We start from the raw sequence: 22,438 nt of genomic DNA, 5'->3' as shown, positions 1-22,438 counted from the left end.
CACATAATGTCAAACAAAATCAAGGTTAAGAAGACTTCTTGTATTCATGCAAAGCACTCCTTCATTTGGAATTGTCTTTTCCAAACGTAACCAAATCCTTTCTTTCTTTTACCTTTTACCTTGATGTCATTGAGTCGTATTATCTACTATCACATCACCCAGCGATTAGTTATATAAGCAAATCAACTATTACCTTGTCATGTTAGTACCGAGCATGCTTCCCTACCATTGTTCACACATGTAAGTCACACGTTCCAAAGATCAAGACATCATATATATTAATTTGAAATCAACCTTTACCAATACTAACAACCATGTCATAATCAACTCATGGCCATTAATCATAATACTACAACTAACACCCACCAACAATCAATTACATATCAATTGTCTCAACACATGTGTTAGTACAACCATCTTAAAACAAGATCATTCTTCATGCAATCTTATATACACATACTCATATCATGCAATTAGTCAAACATTCAAACAATAGATAAATGAAATAACAAAACATTCAAACACCAAGTAGACGACATACGAAAACTCATACCTTAATGTATCTCGGGGGAGACTATATTGACTGCACAATCTATCTATATTAGCACGATATAACTTCACAAACACATCAATAAATAAGGTCATTATGTCTATAACAATAATTAGCTAACATGTTCACATCACAAACCCATGAGCAATTGTAATTCATGCATATCAATCACATATGCACAGTTAGTCTAGATTATCTCAGATTTCAGGTTTCTGCGATCTTCATGTTTGTGTAAATCATCTTCTGGATTCATATCGCATTAGGTTTGTAGTTATGATCAATGTTTCGAACCAGCAACGGTGCATATCAATCACATATGCACAGTTAGTCTAGATTATCTCAGATTTCAGGTTTCTGCGATCTTCATGTTTGTGTAAATCATCTTCTGGATTCATATTGCATTAGGTTTGTAGTTATGATCAATGTTTCGAACCAGCAACGGTGGTTCATAGTTAGTCTATATTAGTACAACAAAATATCACAAATAGGTCGACTCATACCTGGACGTGATAACCCTAACCATCTACATATGCCAATCCAAATTAGCATGATACATATAACATCAATATCTTAGTTGCAATGACCATAACCATCATGCATATTTTTAGTCCTTACAATCTCCTAAGCTAAAAGGAAATCGAGAAGGGTAACCTCAAACCACTTCAGCTCAGTAGCTAGCCCTACTGAGCATGAGAGGGATCTCTCTAAGTCTCTTATCAGTGATGTGACTTTAAGGCAAATGGATTTTAGACTAGATATGAGTATTTTTTTGTTTGTTTCTGAAATTTTGTTGTTTTAAGGATTTACTAAACTTAGGGTTTGGAGCCACAAGTAGGTCTAAGCTGTGGGAATGCAAGTGCAAACATAAGAAGGAGCTAGATATCAAAATCCATGGTGTAATTTGAGTATTTTTCAGTGTAGTATAGAGGATATAGTGTGGAAGAAATTAATGAGCATAAATAAACATGATTTCATTAGCTTAGGAAGACAAAACACATAACTATGAAAACCAGATAACAGAGCTTGAAAAACAAGAATCCTAAGTATTTTATCACAAGGCATTCATAGAAAGAAGAGATATAATGTAGATAAAGATGTTTAGACCATGAGAAAACAAAAATAATGAAGTACAAGAACCATGAACTCACTGGGCTAGAAATCCTTGAAAATAGCCACAACCTATCTCTGTATTAGCTGAACGATGATTACATGCAAGCCTCCTTCACAAAAAGTTCAACCCTCTTCTCCTGAGGAGAAATGATACATATAGACTCTCCTAGACCACTTTCCCACCTTCGAGACTTGAATTACTTGGTGGAGGAACTGACTCCAAGATTCTCTCAACCAATAGGCGAGAGTGAGAAGGTGAAACTCAAACACTTCATGGAGAGTTTGTTTAGGAGTTTGCTTCTTTTGTGAGGCCTAATAAATATAAAAAACTACCTATGATGTACATTTATTCATTTCTACATCACCTAGCCTCACAAATAGTGCCATTACGTAGAGAGTCTTGACTTTGACTAAGTCAAACTAGAAACTAGAAATTCACACAGTGAATTTTACAATTTGAAACACAGAAAAGTGCAGAAGCGTAGCGTCGACTTGGAGCTGAGTTTTAGGTGTCTTCCAAGGGTCAAAATTCAAGTATGAGAGAATGGTCAAGTGTCCCTTCAAGTCTAGTTTCCAGAACAGTTTGAATTTATGAATTTGGAGCATGGAAAGACCTTAAAAAAACCATTCTCCCAAGGTCACTCTAGAAGCACAACACCTGTCAAAAAATGGTCCAGAATGCTTTTTTTTTGCCACTTTTTTACATTTTTCTCCAAAACTAAGCCACCTCTACAAAATATGGGAAAATGGGTTTTTAGAGGATGGCAAGACCTTTCCAAAAATGTAGAACTTTCCTTAAATGGATGCCTGAGGAAAAAGCGCAGTGCCAAGGTGCTGCGCTTCTGGAGCAGCTGAATTTCTGAACTTAGACCAAAAATTCTCAAAAAACTCAAAATGCTCAGAATTTGCTCAAAATTTGAAGGAAGGTGTAAAAATGCCCAAAAACCTCTAGGAATGAGCTAGGGTTTTATGTTTTGAGTGTTAAAAATTTGTTTTGAGGTGGGTTAAATGGTTAAAATGGTTTATTAAACATGTATGCAGGTGTAGGATATCATTTTACATGTTTTAGAAACCAAAAATAAAGATGGCCATTTTCACCCTATCATTTCCCATGCAAATTTCACTACAAACCCTAATTTGAAGAATCATTGACATGAGATGAATTTGGAAAAGCAAATGAGGGATAATGATGGTGTACTTACTTGTCCCTTGGCTTAGAAGTCAATAAAATCAAGCTTGCAAGTCAAAAAATGAGATTTGGGAGAGTTTTGAATGATTTCTCGGCACTCTTTCCTGCGTAGCACAATGTTCCTGAACTCAGAGCCAAAGCGTAGTGTAGTGCCTCTGCTCTTAGCATAGCGCTTTGTTCCTGAGCGTAGTACTGGTCTTCCAAACAACTTTTGGAGGCCTTAAACTACTCCAAATTGAGAGCTTGATAGCTCTTTGGAAAGATCTTGAAGTATACTATAAGATGAACACCCCAGGCATGTAATTTGGGCACTCCATGAGGGATAAAAATTGATTTTCCCAAGGTTACTCCAAAAACTCAGGGTTTCTCTGATAAGAGTGCAACGCCAACTTCCAGATTACTATTGGATGCCTTCCACTAATCCAAATTACAAGCTAAAGCTACCATTGGAAATCTTAGGATGTCTTTCATACAATAGAGGCCTCAAGAACTACCAAAACCTGCTCAAAACCCTTGAAAAGTTGTCTTGAAGTCAAGCTGTCCAAAAGTGTAGAAACTCTCCCATAGCAATTGTATTTTGGGCATTTCTTTCAAATCATAGCACCTGTGCATAAAATGAAGGAGTTTTGGTTCCTTGGACTATAATGGACAAAAACCTCTTTCAATTTTGTAAATTTCTTCTCCATTTGGTCGGAAACATATTTTGAAGCAAACATCTCCCTATGAGAAATGATGAGGCGAGGTAGTGTATTGAAACATTGTCTTATTTGAAATAAAACATTGTCTTATTTGAAATAAAACATTACCTTTACCTTTATTTTGCTTTCCCTAAGCTACCTACTCCCTTTACCCACTTAATCACATGATGGAGATGTTTTTGCCATCATATGGTATCGTGATGACACATGGAGTGAAACCCTAGACCATGACCTAAAATGAGGAGCTTAACCATTTCATGACCTAAGACACTTAAATGAAGATATGATACCTCGAAGAAGACAATGAACATGATGAGTGATGAAGACCATGAGTAATTGAAGGGAGAAGCAGTGACCTAGACACAACAAAAATTTAAAGTTTCACTGAAATGACAAAAATTTGACTTCACACCCTAATAACACATTGTAAGAGCATATTTGATCACTAGTGATAGGTTGGACTGGTTGACATTAACACATATGACCACAATGCATATAACAACAAGTTACTATCCTTCATGACTAACCAACACATGTACATATGATCACACTGATTAACTTACATCTATCATACATGTAACGCAACAACCATAGACTGACAAACATGTACATAACCCTAATGATTACAACAACCATTAACCAACATACTTGCACACCCACCATACAAACTCGTATGATGATCTACTCATACCCTGAGGTCCAGTGCTGCATCCCCGCTTTGATGATCTGCATCTCCTGCTCTATCTCAACCAACACATTAGCATCATAACAACCAATAGCATCACGATGACACAAACTACATACAATAACCTCACAATGCATGTTTTACCTACTATACAAGCATAATTGTAACCATGACAATGCATGCATAACAACATATAGACATTGACATGCATAAAAAATGCATATACAACTGACATGCAGTCATGACTAAATCATCCCAACAACAACATCATCAACTCCTATATGGAAACACAACTGTAACAATGGCCTCTACCATGCATACATAACAAGCACATATACAACCTACATGCATGCATGAAAAACACATTTTGCCCATCCAGTCCAAGTGTTGAACCATGCTCTAATACCACTCCGTAACGCTCTCCTCACACATTTACCAAAGTTACTGGCTTACCGGGTAAACATGTGACGAAGAGTTACTATGACATGATTCAACCTCCTAGGTCACCTTAAGGAAGTGGAATCAACAAACAAAAACCCTTAATGACTTCCCTATTAGGTGTTATAGGAACCCCAAGGGCTAAACCACCCTTCCGAGTGCCTAGACCCTAAATTAAACCTCTCTTTTTAGTGCCCCATCTCCTAGATGCTAGCACAACATTGACTAATTTTGAATGAAAACCTCCAATCACACACATGATACCTACAAGGGAGTGACTATAGTCTTTTTCACCCCGTTTTGTGCTTGCTACCACAATATTTAATCCACTTTTTTAGGCTAGGATCCAGACCTCTTCCCAGAGCTTAATGACACTTTCTATAACCATGAATGACACAAGGACAATGCATTCCATACATGTATTAGATAATAAATTGAACTAATAAGGCCTAGCCATGACATACATTCCATCAAACATATCATGAACATGAAATCTACATGTCATAAATACACATCTAAAGATAGGGGTCTGATACTTCTCTGAGGTTCATCAAGGAGGATTGATGCCTTCTCACAATAGTTGCATTATCATTTATTAGGTCACATATTCACCATTCATTCATTTCCTAATCAAAACATGATGAGAGCCATAACCAAAGTCTATCATAAACCATGCTTATAACCAGCATGTAACCAACAAAATAACAAGGATAACACAACCATAAAAAGGAAATATTAACAAGTACATTTACACATAGAACACAAGAGGGAAATAACTCTTATTATCAAGTGCAAAATCCAACAAAGGCAGGGACTTCCAGGTATCAACCGACCATAGATTGGGCTGAACCTTAAATTTTTGTAAGCCAATCACCCCTGTGCCATATTCTAAGCATGAATGTGGGACTCACAACAAAACCAACTAGGGGTTCTTCGAGCATTATCACAATCCCCTCCGGATCACAAGGCCCTAACCCTCATCAATACAACCAGGCTTTACGACAATCACCACCGGATCACTAGGCCCTAATCAAGCATGGATGCCTCTGGATCTCTCCACCTACAATGTGAGGAATTTGGATGCCTCCTAGTCTCTAGGGTTTATCATATATCCCGTCATTCACCAGTCTAATATTCCTAGGCCTAATCTAGACTCTAGTCTCCAACCTTTACCATATATCCCACCATTCACTGATCAAGAATTCCTAGGCCTGATAGAGACTCCACCCTCCAAGTTTTACTGTATATCCCGCCATTCACTGGTCGAGGATTCCTAGGCCTGATCGAGGGAACACACCTCTATGCTTTACTGTATATCCCTCCATACATCAGTTGAGGATTCCTAGGCCCACCGAGGCACACAAAATCTAACTTTACCACAATCTTAGTCTAGCCTAGGGATTCCTATGCCTTGTTTTATTTCTTTCAGAGACCACCTCATTCATTTTCGAACCATCTGACAATGTAGATCAACCAAATATAGGAGAACCGATCACACCATGGCTATCTAGAAATGGAAAGGCAAGATTGAATATCATTATCACACATGGCAAAACCCATGCCAATGACAACAAAAGAACCAACTACACACATGCATGTACCATGCATTCCAAATCTAGCAAGGAAATCACACATGCAAATCAATACCTATAAATAATCTCGTTATAGTTTCTTGATGTTGCTCTTCCTTGCTTGTTCTTTACTTATGTTTGCCTTCTTTGTCCTTCCTTTTCTTTCCTTGATCCAATGCTAGAGTGCTCCAAGAATGCTCTAGGTGTGAGAGAGAGAATAGAGAGAGAACTCCACCCAAAAAGTGTCAAAAAACTTGTGAAGTTATCCTCAAAATCCTTTTTATTAATGAGGCCTCTATTTTCTTCATTTTCCATTATTTTCCTTCAATTTCCTCCTCACATGCAACTTGTGACCTTTCACCTTCCTTTTCACCTAATTTCCTTTATTTTCATAAATAAAATGCCAATTAATGCCACTTTGCCTCTTCAAATCCTTTTCCATTTCCTTTGCCAATTTCCTTAACCACAATAAACCAAATGAACACCCACACTAGGATGTTTTTCCCAACATTCAACTTGGAATGTGTGTCCCATGACCTTGGCCTTATATTTTTTACATGAATTTTTAACTATGGTTGTGGCACATAATGTAACTAAATATAAAAAGCGCAAACATTTGAATGAAAATAAATGTCAATTTGAAATTCCTCCCACACAAGACCCCAAGACAAAAATTTCAAAGTTTATACTAAAGACTCCTCTTTAAATGATGAATTAATATCACTTTCTCCACATAGGTAATGCCTACATTAAATTTTCCATTGGAAGGAGAAAAAATAAAAGTGCCTATGTGCAAATATCCCATAGTAATGTAGTAGGAGATGGGGTGACAAAAGTGCCCCCACCCAAAACTAAAACTAAAATAATATTCTACATCTAAGAAAAGAAGCAACTTGATCCATCTATCTCAAGTACTAGAAAGTGGTGTAAATTCCATATGCATGATACTCATAACATAGAATAATTTCAAAAACATAAGTAGGTGAATGTAAAAGAATGCCAACATGAAATTCATCCCAAACCTAAAAATTTCATGGAAAATGTAAATCCTAACCTTGAAATATATAAAGGCATGATGCCTAATCATCATCCTCTAAATTATTCTAATGTAAAGAAGAAAGTTTACCCCAAACCTAATTCCAGCTCATTTGATTAAGAAGAAGAATAAGCATGTCCTAACGCTCCTATAAATAAATAAAAATAGCTCCTATCAACTTTTCTTCTAGCTATCCCACCTCCAAAATTGCAACAATGATTCATATTGTTGGAAATATCCTATTTAACCAAGGATTTCCCCATATTACATAAGAGTTTTGATTGCCTCCCAACCAAAAGGAGTGAGTCTTCTTTCGAATTCTTTTCTTAGCTTTTTTTTTTTTTAATTTTAATACATTTTTCCAATAGACTAGGAAAGTCTCTCCCAAGACCAACCTACTTAAGAACCAACCCTTGGCCTCATTGATGCCATTGACCCCTTTTCTTCTCACAAGCCTAGAGGCATTACTTGAACCTAGTGGGAAGCTACTTTTTAGTCACCCAATCTCTCTCCTTCCCCCACTATGTCATGCTAGGTAGTCTACTACTTCATCTTTTTCTTTTTTTGATCTAGATCTCTTTCTCTTATGTTTATAGGATGTCATATATCAACATTCTATTGACATGCATGTACCAAAAGGATCATATTATTGAATCTCTTCATTAAGCTTTACTAAGTTTAGGATCCCTCTCTCTCCTTTTAACGCTTTCACATTACTTCCCAGAAAGAGTGGGAAGCCAATGTGGTCAAACCATTATAAATATTTTTCATAATGAATACACAATAAGTAGGTCATTATTGATCTTACATGTGTGTAACATTATAGCAATTCCTATTCATCGTGAGTTTGGTGATGACCACCTATTTCTTGCAATATAGGCCCTTTAATTAAAAAATTCAAGACTAAAACTCCTAGTGTTGTTATGAGCACTTTGACACATGGTATTAATATAATGGATACCCATTTTTTTGAACTCTTATGAGATTTAAAGTATAAAATCCTCCTTGGTTGCCCGTGGTTGGATGAGATGATTATTGTCCTTTGTATATTTATGAGTGGTCTCTTGTTATCCAAGGAAAACATTGTTTAATTTAGTGGGATCTCACACATTTCTCTCTCTATACCAAGGATATTCCCAAAGCCTATCCCTCATGTCCTCCATGTAGTCTTTTGGCTTCTTGGAAGCCGCCTCTCCCTCTTTGCCAACATTAGGGGAATTTTCAGGTAAAAGTTGGGTCTCAAAACAAAAAAATGTACAAATAAAATTAACTTTAAGAGAACCAATAAGATTCAATATGGTGATGTCATCCCCAAAGGAAAAATTTTAGGATGGAAAAAAAGAAAACTATTTTTATTGTATTTTCAACTTATCTCCTTGTATTTTCACTCAGATTTCAATAGTAGAAACCCGTTGGATGTGTAACTAAATTCCATATCCAACAATTCCCACTATGCATACTTCTGAGCAAACTTGCATTGATAAATCTGAAAATACATGAAAAAGGTGAGTTCAACACATTTTTTCATGTGTTTTTAATTTTTTTTTATGTGGTTCTACTCAAAAGTGTAGAAATTTTTCAAATTCTCTACAAATCTGCCTCTAAGATCATGTAGAAAATTTGACTGTAGATTAACCCGATAATGCAATATACCAAAGCAAAATACTATAATCTACTTCTACTATCAATCTGCGGAAGCTTAAAGATTGAGAAAGATCGAGTTGAACACATATAACCAGAAGAAGAAGATTTAATGCACATGAAACACATAAAATACTCAGGGGAAAGCCTCAGCTAAAAACCCCACTATCTGTATTATCATACAAGGTGGAAATACATCAGAATTATACAAAGTCTTAGCTCTCATAGCTAGCCAGCTCTCATTACAATCCTCCTGGATGCTCACAGGCAATCAAAGCTTCTCTCAAGCCTTCTCCTCTGCCCTCCAAGCTCCTATTTCCTTGTGCAATTTCTCCTAGGTGATCCTCTTGTTACCAAGTGGAAGATTGATCACTCACATTGATCCTACACCTTTGTCAGAACTGCACAATGCTCAAGGAACCTTATTCCTTTTGCATGCATGAGTCTCTTTTATAGGAGAAAACATGCAACTGATAGTACACTGTCCCTATCTTTAATCTCAACTGGGTCTTTCTCAGAATAGACATGCATGAGTTACTAATGAGAGAATCTTCAGTTATCTGGAGTACACTAGTTGGATGCATGCATGCATTAACTAAATGAACTCACAATTAGTTCCTCAAACAGTTTGGAACTAATTTAACTGGACTTAACTCAGTAAACTGAGCTAACTAATTACAACTCAAATATAACTCAATCTTATCTCCTTAATTAAGGGATAATCTCCTTAATTTAAGGGATAACTGTTGCATGACTTCACAAAGACTTCTAACTTGAATTTCTCCAACTAATTAACTGAAGATGAATTAATTAATTATTTTTCAAGCAGTTGATGAGACTAAATTCAAATTTTAATTCAAGGACAAATTAAAATTGGAATTTCTGGATTCTATTTTTTATCATTTCTTGTTGCTATTTTCAACACTCCCTCTCAACATGAAAGGAATTCAACTCGATCCCGATCGTGAACCTTTGGAATGTTCTGCATGCAACACTTCTCTCAAGTGTTGTTGCTCCAACAATTCCAGAAACAAAAAAACATCCAACCTGAATCAGTGTGATGCATTTGTCATCAAAGTCTCTGACTGCTATTACCTCTGTCAACTGAAAACTTTGCGCTTTGGCTAACTCTACCTTTCTGCACTATTGTCAATCCTTCTCTGCGCTCTTCAGTATCTGACTACTCTAGCCTTTGTCACTTTGATCTCTGACTGCATCAATCCCGCTGATTCCTCTCGCTACTATGTACTTTGGGCTCCCATAGCAAGGTACAATCCATGAGATAAAACTTCTCAATGGACCCTGCCCAATTTCAGCCTTCTTGGGACTATCACTTCACATCGCCCCACCTCACACCTAGAGGTATGGCTGCATGTGATCCCTCTGCTAACTCTAATTGTGGCTCCTCCACAATTGTCTGAGACTTCTTCTGGGACTGCATGTTGAGAGGTAATTTACTCTCCCTCTCAACCACCAAGTCTCTAACATTTTCCTTGCTCCTCAAGGCTTTGCATGCATCTTGAACCTCAAGAGCATACAAGTTCTTGACTGGTGAATTGATCTGTTTCACCTGTCTCGTGGTGATGTGTCTAGGGAAAACCTTTCCCTTATTGAAGACAACATCGTAGCCTTTGTCCTCCAACATCGCAACCGATACCAAGTTCTTCTATAGTCTAGGCACATACTTCACATCTGTCAAGGTGATAGAAGCTTCGTGCTCCCTCTAAAAAGCAACTGTGCCCACTCCTGAAACACTAAACCTTTCATCGTCACCCATATCTATGCGCATCTTGAGGTATTTCTCACCCAAGGTACTGAATAAACTTTTATCGCCGGTCATGTGGAATGAGGCTCCACTGTCAAGAAACCAACCACAACCCATCATCGATGACACCATGCATGCGATGAGGGTAAAGTCCATCTCGAACTTAGAGGCTAATGCCTCACCTTCAGATCCTTCCAAGGATCCCTTCTCGGACTTCTTCGATGGGCAATTAGTCACATAATGACCCATCTTGTGACAATTAAAGCATCTCACTTTAGACTTTTCAACCTTCTTCCCTCCATGAGAAGAATTCAATTTAGAATGAGAATCCTTCTCCTTCCCTTTCCTTGCCTTACTTGCTAAGGCTAGATTTTCTTCATCATCATCCTTGGATGAAGAACCATCTCAAGTGCTCCTCCTGATCTCCTCCTGCATGAGATCCAACCACATTCGTTCCCAATCCGACAGTTTCTCCCTTCCATTCACAGAGTCCTCGTAGCTATCCCAGCTCTTTAGAATGCCAAGGAGAGCAAGGCTCAGCATATCATCATCAAAAGTAGTTATTCCCACACTGCTAAGCTCATCTCTGCAAGTGGTGAGCTTGTTCAGATATGTGGAAATAGTATCGTAGTTCTCCATCTTGATTCTTCGAAGCTTATCCTTGAGCACCAATTTCCTCTAGTTGCTACTGTTCTAGTAGAGGTCCTTCAATGTCTTCCACATTGAATATGGAGTATCCTTCCCATGGAGACTCGAGACAATATGGTCTCGAACTCCCTCAAGGATGATCCATCTCGCCCTCGCCACACACTTCTTCCACTCAGCCAATTTTTGTGCATTAGTTGAACTTGGCTTTGGGATTTCTTGATCAATGAAATCCTTCAAGCCGTTGTCTTCTAATACAGCCTCGATGCGATCTTTCCATGCTATGTAATTCAAGCTGCCTTCCGAGGTATACTCGAGTCTCAAGCCATAAAATGCCATTGGCCAAGCTTGAAGTATGATAAGAATTCGATTTTCACCTGCAACCCTGAACTTCAAACTTCGAATTCTCTTCTCTATATACTGTTCACAGCTCTGATAACCTTTGCTCCGATACCATGTAGAAATCCTGCAAATTATCTACAAATTTACCTCTAAGATCATGTAGAAAATCCAACTGTAGATTAACCCGATAATGCAATATAGCAAAGCAAAATACTATAATCTACTTCTACTATCAATTTGCGGAAGCTTAAATATTGAGCAAGATCAAGCTGAACACATATAACCAGAAGAAGAAGAATCAATGCACATGAAACACATAAAATACCTAGGGGAAAGCCTCAGCTAAAAACCCCACTATCTGTATTATCATACAAGGTTGAAATATATCAGAATTATATAAAGCCTTAGCTCTCACAGCTAGCCAACTCTCAGTACAATCCCCCTGGATGCTCACAAGCAATCAAAGCTTCTCTCAAGCCTTCTCCTCTGCCCTCCAAGCTCCTATTTCCGTGCGCAGTTTCTCCTGGGTGATCCTCCTGTTACCAAGTGGAAGACTGATCACTCACATTGATCCTACACCCTTGTCGAAACTGCGCAATCCTCAAGGAATCTTATTCCTTCTGCATGCATGAGTTTCCTTTATAGGAGAAAACATGCAACTGATAGTACACTGTCCCTATCTTTAATCTCAACTGGGTCTTTCTTAGAATAGACATGCATAAGTTACTGATGAGAGAATCTTCAGTTATCTAGAGTACACTAGTTGGATGCATGCATGCATTAACTGACTGAACTCACAATTAGTTCCTCAAACAGTTTGGAACTAATTTAATTGAACTTAACTCAATAAACTGAGCTAACTAATTACAACTCAAATATAACTCAATCTTATCTCCTTAATTAAGGGATAATCTCCTTAATTTAAGGGATAATTGTTGCATGACTTCACAAACACTTCTAACTTGAATTTCTTCAACTAATTAACTCAAGATGAATTAATTAATTATTTTTCAAGCAGCTGATGAGACTAAATTTGAATTTTAATTCAAGGACAAATTAAAATTGGAATTTCTGGATTCTATTTTTTATCATTTCTGGTTGTTATTTTCAACAAAAAGTAAGTAGAGTGGGTACTTGTTGGATTTGTAATTTAATTCCACATCTAATGGGTTCTTACTCTTGAAATTTGAGTGAACCTACAAAGAGATATGCCAAAAATACAATAAACAAGTATTTTTCTTTAAAAAATCATGTCTTATTTTATAATTTTTAACTATTTATTTATCATTTTCCACAGGAGGCCCATTTTAGACCTCAAAATTCCCCTAATGATTCTAATGTCCATGTAAGTTAAAATCTTCTTCTAAATTAAACCATATTTTATTCTATTGATCTTTTGCCTCCTGTCACTTGCCTTGATTTCCCTACATAAGTCTTTGCTTTTTTGTCCCCTTCTTAATTCTTTTTCCTCATCTTGTCCCCTTACCCTTATTCTTTTAATGCTCGAGGAAAGCTTCACCTTTGTTCTTTTCCTTTTATGGTAACTTGATGCAATACTACCTTCAAAGGGTTTCTATATTTCAATGTGGTTTTGCAAGTTGAATGAAGTCCCATCTTGACTGTGAGCTTTTTGGGGCCAAATTTGGTTATATAATCCCTATGTTTCTTGAGAAATCAACTACAAGTTCATTTGTCTTCTTGTTCCTCCTCTTTATTTCTCACCTTTCTCTTTCTTGTCTACCCCAATCCACTTCTAGAACCCCTCCTTCTTTGTTCTCCTTTCTCTTGTCTTTCTCTTTTGGTTTCCTCTTTCCTTGGTTACTTCAAAATGGTGGTTACCTCTCACTAGGGCTTTACGTGAAGTGGGTATCAATCTAGATGGTTTCTCCCTAGATGGGATCAATGAATGTGCCTCTTCTTTGCCTCCTTAAGACATTTGTCTTGGTTGTCGCATCCTATTAAATTATGATTATGGGATCACCTTCAAAACCACTTCCCTAATATGCCCTTCCTTTGGCCTCTTACCTTCACTAGTTGTACTCTACAATTCTTGCCTCTTGTGTCTTACATTCACTAGCTTCTCTCTAGCATTCTCACCTCTCATCTCTTTCTGTTACTAATTCTTATCTAGGATTCTCATTTCTCACCTCTTTACCTCACTTGTTCTTCTTAAGCATGGCCACATTTTATCTCTTTCCTCACTAGTTTCACACTAGCATTGTTGCTTCCTTTCTTTTCCTTTCCTCACCTTCACTAGCCCCTATATTTCCTTGGAAGTTGTTGTCCCATCCTTTACTTGCTAGAGGAAAATCTTTGTAATACAATTACATAAATTTCTTTAACACTAAGATTACCATGATCTCATCTATTGTGTGTCTCAACAACCCCCACATCACTTGTGGAATTCTCTAATAGGTTATGTGAAACATTTGTAGTGATTTTAAAAGAAAGATGGATCATGGATATAAAGCTTTAAAATCTAATGATACCATTCAAATTATTTTGTTTAAATATACATGGTTTGTAAGGGGATTCTCTTTGTCTTGTAAATCATTTTATTTACATATACATTGCTTGTAAGGCAATTCTAAGATGGGTGTAAAATGAAATAGCTTTTAATGTGGATCAAACAAATTTGAAAATCATTACCATCACATTTCTTTGTATATTGTAAAGAGAAGTAGCTATCCTTCATGCGTAGAGGATCTTAACACAATTCTCTCTATCTAAAAGTTTCTCCTTCCTTTATGATTCATTTTCTTAGTTTGCCTTGGGTTTTAAATCTTTCATGATAAGCTCTTTCGATTTTACAATCACATGGATTATGTAATCATGCTCTCTCAAAAAAAATTCACAATACTTCAAATTTGATATCAAATGCATTTGAACTATGAGGAATCAATTTTATTACTGGTGAGTGCAATGTTGCAATGAACACACGACTCAGGAATCCATTAACATATTTACGTGTGAATGAATTTTCGCCAAACTTATCATGTACACACCACGTAATTGAGACATTAATGAAATCGTAACCTATAAAAATTATCTCTGTAACAACTTTTGCAAGCTTATAGACCATTAGTGATTGAATTAGTGAACAGATGGGTAACATACCCCTCGCTTGTTTGGATATGACCCATCTCAGTTTTTTTATCATAGTATGGATATGGTTTGTTTCACGCTACTATCCTAGTGCGGTGATTTTTACCATCGACATATTGTTAGTGATTTTCCTGATATCATATTTTATATTTAGTTTAGACGATGATCATTATTTACTATTTGGTAATGGCAATTTTCGGTTAAAGAGAATTTTTTTTTTTTTTATTAATAAATTATCTCTAATTTCATTTAATATGAAATGTTTTTTAATGGAGGTAAATTAGTCCATTAATGTTAAGTATGTCACAAGTAAGAATTGAATCCCAGTGAAAAAGATAACCACATCTTGCTTTAACCACCCAAGCTAGAGTAACCTATAACAATTTTGTTTATATAACTTGTTTATTTTTGAGTCATTTCCTATAAGAAGTAAATTTATCTAGCTTGCTTTTACCATTTTCCAACTTAGCCCATCAACATAAATAGAAGTAGGGATATTCCATGACCCTCATATGGGACTTTTTTGTTTTGGTATTTGTTAAATATCATCTATTTTGGGCTCGCACCTTTCTTAGCTCCACTCATACACCGTACACATGGACAAGTAACTATCTCACATATGATACATGCTATAAATATTGACATTATACATATAATGCACAAGCATATAATTGCACCAAAATTACTATTCTACTACATGGATGCCATACTATCTATATCAAGGTGGTTGTACCTATATGCATAAATTACTCAAAGCAAAAATTGTTATTTAACATTTTCATTTATTTTGCATATGGTAGACAACACTAATGTGTTTGGTGAATTTATTTTAATTTAAGTATATTTTTATTTTAACTTCAAAAATACATACGGTGAAGAGTAGTGAAGAATAATATTGGGTAGTGAGGAGATTCATATCCTTGATGAAGATTCAAGTTTCATTGACTCCATATAATATCTTAACTAGTTTCTAGTTCTATTTCCATGGTTGTTTTTTTTCCTCTAACCAAGAAAACAAGTCTAACTCAGAGGCACTTCTCTCTATATCTTGTTGTAATAACTTCACCATTTGTAGATTAATATTTTAGGTATTCCATGACATCCAACACCTTAATTTGATAACTCATAATAGATTACAACCTTAATTCCTTAATCAAAATTAGTTTACAATGGGCCAAAAAACTATTGGCTCAAGAAAACACAAAATAGATTAGGATCAACCTAAGGCCCCTTTGCACTAGGATGCGACAAGCCTACTTACAAAGAGTACAACAAATATCCAAAACTATAAATCTTATGGAGTAAGTCATTCCTCATCCTATTCCTTGTTGTGTTGAAGGTGTGTAAACAGAGATATGAAATCCCTATAAAAGAATCATCCTCCAAAATTCATAAACCAATTTTCACTAATGGCTTTGAATCCATTCATTTCATGAAGATATGTACTCCTTTTAGACACGATTTTAGAATTTGTTTATTTATAACTTCAAAATGTTCCATACTAAAACCCTTACTTATCTTATTTGTTGTAGTAGTCTAATCACTTGGTTCAAAGATAATTAGTGTTGCACCATACAAAACAATGCCATTAAGGAGGTCCAAACTTGGGGGACATACAATTTCATATGGATTTGGGACTTATGTTCAATTTGGTGATCCCAATCATACTGCAGCTTATCCCCAAACTCACATAGTTGTTCCCTTTGCATACATAATGCCCATTTCTTGTGTCATTAATTGGAAGCAAGTTGTAAAGAGTGGGATGGTTATTGGTAATCTTTGAAAATAATAATGTTGTCTCGAGGTGCAATTAGGGAGTTTATGGTCCTCAATACTCTCAGATTCAACATGTTATTTATGTAGAATAACTTGAGGATCTTTCCATTATCATTGTGTAATATTTTTAGAACTTCAATGTCATCATTAAAGATGTATTGTATTTTTCTACTTGAACCATTTTTCAAACCCTTGTTTATAACGAAAGAAACCCCCAAAATCACATAGTATTTAATTTTACTTCATAATGCACCGTCATTTCAATAAAACTCCATCCTTGATGTTGTTCTCACTATTGGGAAGCTCAATCCTCAAACTTTGAATCTAGAAAATTTTCAGACACTTTTAAGGTAATGATAAAAAATTTGTTTTACAATTTGGTTTTTTTGATCCAATTATATCACATAACAAGATCCTCCCACCACGGGATCATGGGTAGGTTGTGTGGTGGGGACGTAGGTTTTGTGGTGGTGACAATATGCTTTCTTCCTCCCCACCTGAGTTTGAATCTCATGATGTGACATGTTTGACTATGTATCACAACTATCTACCTTGATTTCTTAGAGTAGCAAGTAGATGTATCACAATTATCTACCTTGATTTCTTAGAGTAGCAAGTAGATGTATCACAATTATCTACCTTGATATCTTAGAATAGCAAGTAGATGTTGTTCACGGACATAGCTAGTACCGGATTGGCACAATCAATAAAAAAGAACAAAGAGAAAAGAAAAAAGAACAAATTGACACAGAACCACATAAAGAAGAAGAAGAATAATAGAACCCTGCCACCACTTCCATCCCCTCTAATATCACTCAATTGTCTTGAATTTCCTGTACCACCAAAATGATTATTTACGGACCTCCCTTTTTCCATAATTAAAAAAAACAAAACCTTTACAAATTTAATTATTAACTTCTTCTCAAATAGTAGTATACAAGATCTCTATATTATTCATTTTAGAAATCATTTAAAACACCAAAATAATTTAATAATTTAACAATAAACTACAATTTTACATTCCTCCTTGTTCACATCTCTCCCCTCCCCTAATTCGTTTTCACAATTTCATCTTAATATTCAAACATACAGATTATTATTTTATTTATTTTATTAGATTAACATAAATATATTCAAAAACCCAAACATATATTTCTCATATAAAAATATAAAAAAAAAACCATTAATTTTTCATAAAATCCTTTACCTTGCATTGACTTTTGATCCACATTTTCTCACCAGAACCACTTAATACTCGTGTCCTTCGAATATTTGAACACATATCATCACTGAAACCCTAGCAAGTGGCTACTGGCTAATAACCTACACTTAGAACAGGTGGTGTTTCTGTCCCAGTAAATCTGATCCTTAAATATCACGAGATCAGTGATAGTACTTCAAGTACTAATGAAAATTGATAGGGTAGACGCCCTTTTGTCCTTGACAAATGGGCGCTTTTCTGTTCTGTTCTGGTTAGCTACGTGTTACATTAATGGTATGACACGTAGTACTGAATTGCACGGCAGAAAGGTACGCAATTTTTTCGTGTCATTCCCCTGTGTTTGCTGTGTACGAAGTTTCTTATACCAAATTTTCGTGTCATTCCCCTGTTTCTGCTGTGTACGAAGTTTCTTGTAGCGAATCCTTCAGACACGATCTGTGGCCATGAGTCTCTCCCATAATCCTGGAAGCGCTCATCTCCACCGGAATTTATGGGGCTGTCTGACTCACTAACTACTTGTCGGCACCCGACTCGTCTCTGGTAGGAGCCCAATAAGAGAACATTGCTCCCTTTCCGTGCGATGCTGTCCAGTTTGTTGAGACGGTGCTGCCATGGTTTTATGTCGACAAAGACTTGAGGGGTAATTCGGGGCCCTTCATCTGGGAACGTGCAATCTTTCTGGTACATGAGATGTTGTGCACAGCAGAGATGCTGTCCAGTTTGCTGAGAAGGTGCTGCCATGGCTTTATGTTGACAGAGACTCGAGGAGCATTTCGGGGCCCTTCATCTGAGAGTGCAATTTTTCTGGTACCACCCATATTGGATGAGATGTTGTGAACAGCTGACAGGATAGGAGAAGACAAGGCAATGCATGGTGTGTTCAACTCTGTCTGCAATATACCATTACAGAGTGATTGGGCATTGCACTGCATGTCGACTTTTGATTAGCGCTACTTGACATTATAACCAGTTTTTGCGATTCCTACTCCTCATCAGACATTCTGTAGCTCCAGAGGGGATTTCATCTTCAAATGCCATGCTATGCTATACAACTGGACTGCTGGTAAGTACCCATCTTAGATGAGGATATTATACATATAACCTGGTTATCATGACTGTCTACATGGGCACCAACTGTATCAAATTGAGTGTTGCTTTATATTGGGTATGCTCACCAGATAACTACTGCTTGTATATTTGTTTTAAGGCATGCCTTCCCATTCGCTGTTGCTTTCTTCGATATACATACATATACCTGTTCTATTGACAGAAATGAAATGGGTTATTTATGGTGTACATCAGTAAAATTTCTTTCTTTCATGACATGGATGATATGAGTTATTGATGTTGAACATCAGTGACATGAGGAAAATTTCTTTTTTGTGACAAGGATTCTGAAGTCAAATCATTTCTTTACCCTGTCCCCTTCACTTCGAATGAAGTGTTAGCAAGAGAGAAGTAGAATTACATATTCTATTGGCTTTTTATGATCTTGCTAACATTAATATACTAACATCATGCTCTCCATATGTCTTTATTTCCTTTGGCTGTCCTGATTATCTAGGGACCCATACTGTTGGACTTGCCCTGGTATAAAAGAGAGCCCTTTCATTGTATATAGTCAAACTAAAGTGTGTGAGCACCAGCTCAATACTAAAATCTTGGACAAACTGGATGACTGAGCCAGTAGAGCTATTTTATGATAGTTTGGTCATAATGCATTTATGTAATAGACATAAATGTCCTGTATCTGCAAAAAAAAACACACTCTTACAGCATTTTTTTTTGTTTTTCCCCTAGGTGTTGGCACCATACCAACAAATTTTTGTCATCTAAAGATATGCTTAAATTGTTAACAGTAAATGTTGGGTTTTTGCAGCCTTACAGTTCTTAAGGCCCGTGTCATGTAAATGCTGGAAGTGCATTTCTCATTTCTTTGCATATATTTTACTAAAAATCATTTCACATTTCTCTGATGGAAAACCTTCTTTTGCATATGTAATCTGCCTCTTAATCAATATGCTTATTGTGATCTCTATGCCATTTGAATGCTTAGCAAACTCCACTTTCAATCCCATTGCAAAGTGAGGCAAGTAATTTCTCTTTGGGCAGTCCTGAGTGCACAGTGAGGCTAGAGATGTTGATTGTTTTAATCTTGTGCAAGGCCCTATTAACAGGGACAGGTAGTTTCTCGTTGGGCAGTCCTGATTCCTAGCATAGTCTGATTCAGCTCAAGGATATGGAGGCATACGTGGGAAATGTGTTGAGACTCATATCAAGCAATAGATATTTAGATCAATACAGCTGTTTAGATCTAAAATAGTTCTTAATTGGCTAAAGAATGCGTTTTTTTTTTTATGGAATGTATACTTCCAATGTTCAGGTGGGACGTCGATGGAGAAAAAACCGAAAATGTGACTCAATGGCATCAAGTTGGAATGGTAAGACACCTTTAAAGTGAACAAGCTGTTTTTAATGACAAAGTGGATCAATTCTTCAGTTTTAGCAACAAACATAAGAAAAATGCAAGAAAATCTGGACTAGTGAGTTGCAGAGTTTTATGTAGTATTCTGATGCTTAGATCGCTTTTGATGTCATCAAAATGTTAATAATATCCTGGGCATGGACCAACCTTTGAATGAGGACCTGATCTAATTGCAAGACCTTCTATTTGGAAAATCTCTAATGTCTTCTCTCAGATGCATTTCAAGGGGAAAAAGGTTAAAACAAATCTCAAACGTGTTCTCTTAAATGCAGTTTGAAGGGGGGAATGTTTGAAACAAAAACACCAATACGAAGAGCCCTCACAACGCCAAGCTGAAGAGAATCAAGTTAGTTTTCCATCCAAGTTATACCTCTGCAATTCACCAGTCTCATGGAAAAATTATTTATTATGAACGAACCTACTTTTGTCTTCTTTCACGTTGCTCTCTCGCGCATCTCAATTCTAAGCACAACATTTTAATAGGAGCTTTGTTTGTTGAGGCATCTGAATTCTAAGGATAACATTTTAATAGGAGCTTTGTTTGATCAATAAAATATGAAGTCCCAGCTATGAAAGAATCTGATTTATAGGATCTTCCATAAGGGCGTGGTTGGTAAACCTTTCAGTTTTAAATACAATTTTGTGATTTATAGGATCTTCCATAAGTGCGTGGTAAACCTTTCAATTTTAACTATAATTTTGTGAGGATCTGTTCGAGGATGTGTACTATTTTGGGAGGACGTCGTAAACCTTTCAATTTTAACTACAATTTTTTGAGTATCTGTTCGAGGATGTGTACTATTTTGCGAGGATGTTTTTGAATGGTCAATTTTATGTGTTTGAATGGTCAATTTTAGTTGTGTAGTTTCCGTATTTTTAGTATTTTTGGATTTTAAAATATTAAATTTATTTATATATTAAAAATATAATTTAAAAATCGTCAATTTTATGTGTTTGAATAGTCAATTTTAGTTGTGTAGTTTTCTAATTTTAGTTGTGTAGTTTTCTTATTGTTAATATTTTTGGATTTCAAAATATTAAATTTATTTATATATTAAAAATATACCATACTTTTGGATTTCAAAATATTAAATTTATTATATATTAAAAATATAATTTAAACAATAAGATCATCAAAATTTTCTTGAATTTCAAAATATTAAATCTATCTATACATTAAAAATATAAGAATTTTAAAATATTAAATCTATTTATACACTAACACAACTACATTGTTATATACACACATAGGTATATTACATTGTTATATACACACATAAGTATATTTATTTTGTTTATTATTATAACAAACTTATATTATAATTATTGAATATTTTATTTATACACTAACACAACTACATTATTATATACACATATTATTATATACACACAGGGATATTTATTTTGTTTATTATCATAACAAACTTATATTATAATTTGTTCGAATATTTTGTTTTCATTTTAAAAACATGTAGACATGTATACAGTCCAGTACATTTTATTTACACATCTCTTAAATAAATTAGATTGTAGAATGTTTCTTTCACTAACATAATGCTTTTAATTATAATTAACTAATATTTTTGTATATGTTTGTCTTTATTGTATTTAACATTATATATCTATATATATATATATATATATATATTTATTTATTTTGAATATTTATTTTGAATATTTTTGTTTGTTTGTTTTTTTTTAATTTAGTGAATATTTTATTTTTATTTTAAAAGGTAGATATGTGACTTTTATAAGTTCAAACTGAAAGAAAGAATTACACAAATTTTTTATGTGTAGTTGTAAAATTACATAGGGAAATAGAACAGAGCAATCACAGACCTTGTTGTTAACTTGTTTAAAGTGATAATTAAAACAAATTAAGGTTAATTTGGTTTAAGTGAAAATTAAAACATATGAAGGTTAGAGGTGGTAGAATGAGTGTGATGAAATGCTCACACAATAAAATAGAAGCAACCACTTAATAAATGGCAAAAGAAATAATAATTTAATTTAATTTTTTATTCTTGCTTTTGAAATTAAAAACTGTGACCTTTCATTTATTTTTTTTTGTAGAATTGTACAGAGATATAGAACATTTCATTTTTTTTTTTTGTAGAATTGCACAGAGATATAGAACAGATCAATCACAGGCATTGTTGTTAACTTGGTTTAAGTGATAA

General features: G+C 35.3%; 1 long non-coding RNA gene across 1 annotated transcript; it reads left to right on the top strand.

Moving 5' to 3' along the window:
• Positions 1–18,531: 18,531 nt before the first annotated feature.
• On the top strand, positions 18,532–20,816 carry LOC149169888 (uncharacterized). Its single transcript, XR_016259418.1, has 3 exons — positions 18,532–18,836; positions 20,157–20,214; positions 20,531–20,816. It is a non-coding gene; the product is annotated as an uncharacterized LOC149169888 (long non-coding RNA).
• Positions 20,817–22,438: the final 1,622 nt, after the last annotated feature.

The sequence above is a fragment of the Pinus tabuliformis genome, chromosome 4_2 (genome assembly GCF_031772625.1).
Source record: "Pinus tabuliformis cultivar Carrire ecotype Pingquan chromosome 4_2, CPIR1, whole genome shotgun sequence".
Classification (NCBI taxonomy): domain Eukaryota; kingdom Viridiplantae; phylum Streptophyta; class Pinopsida; order Pinales; family Pinaceae; genus Pinus; species Pinus tabuliformis.
Note: the sequence above shows the minus strand (reverse complement) of the source record. Positions and strands in the feature narration are given on the sequence as shown.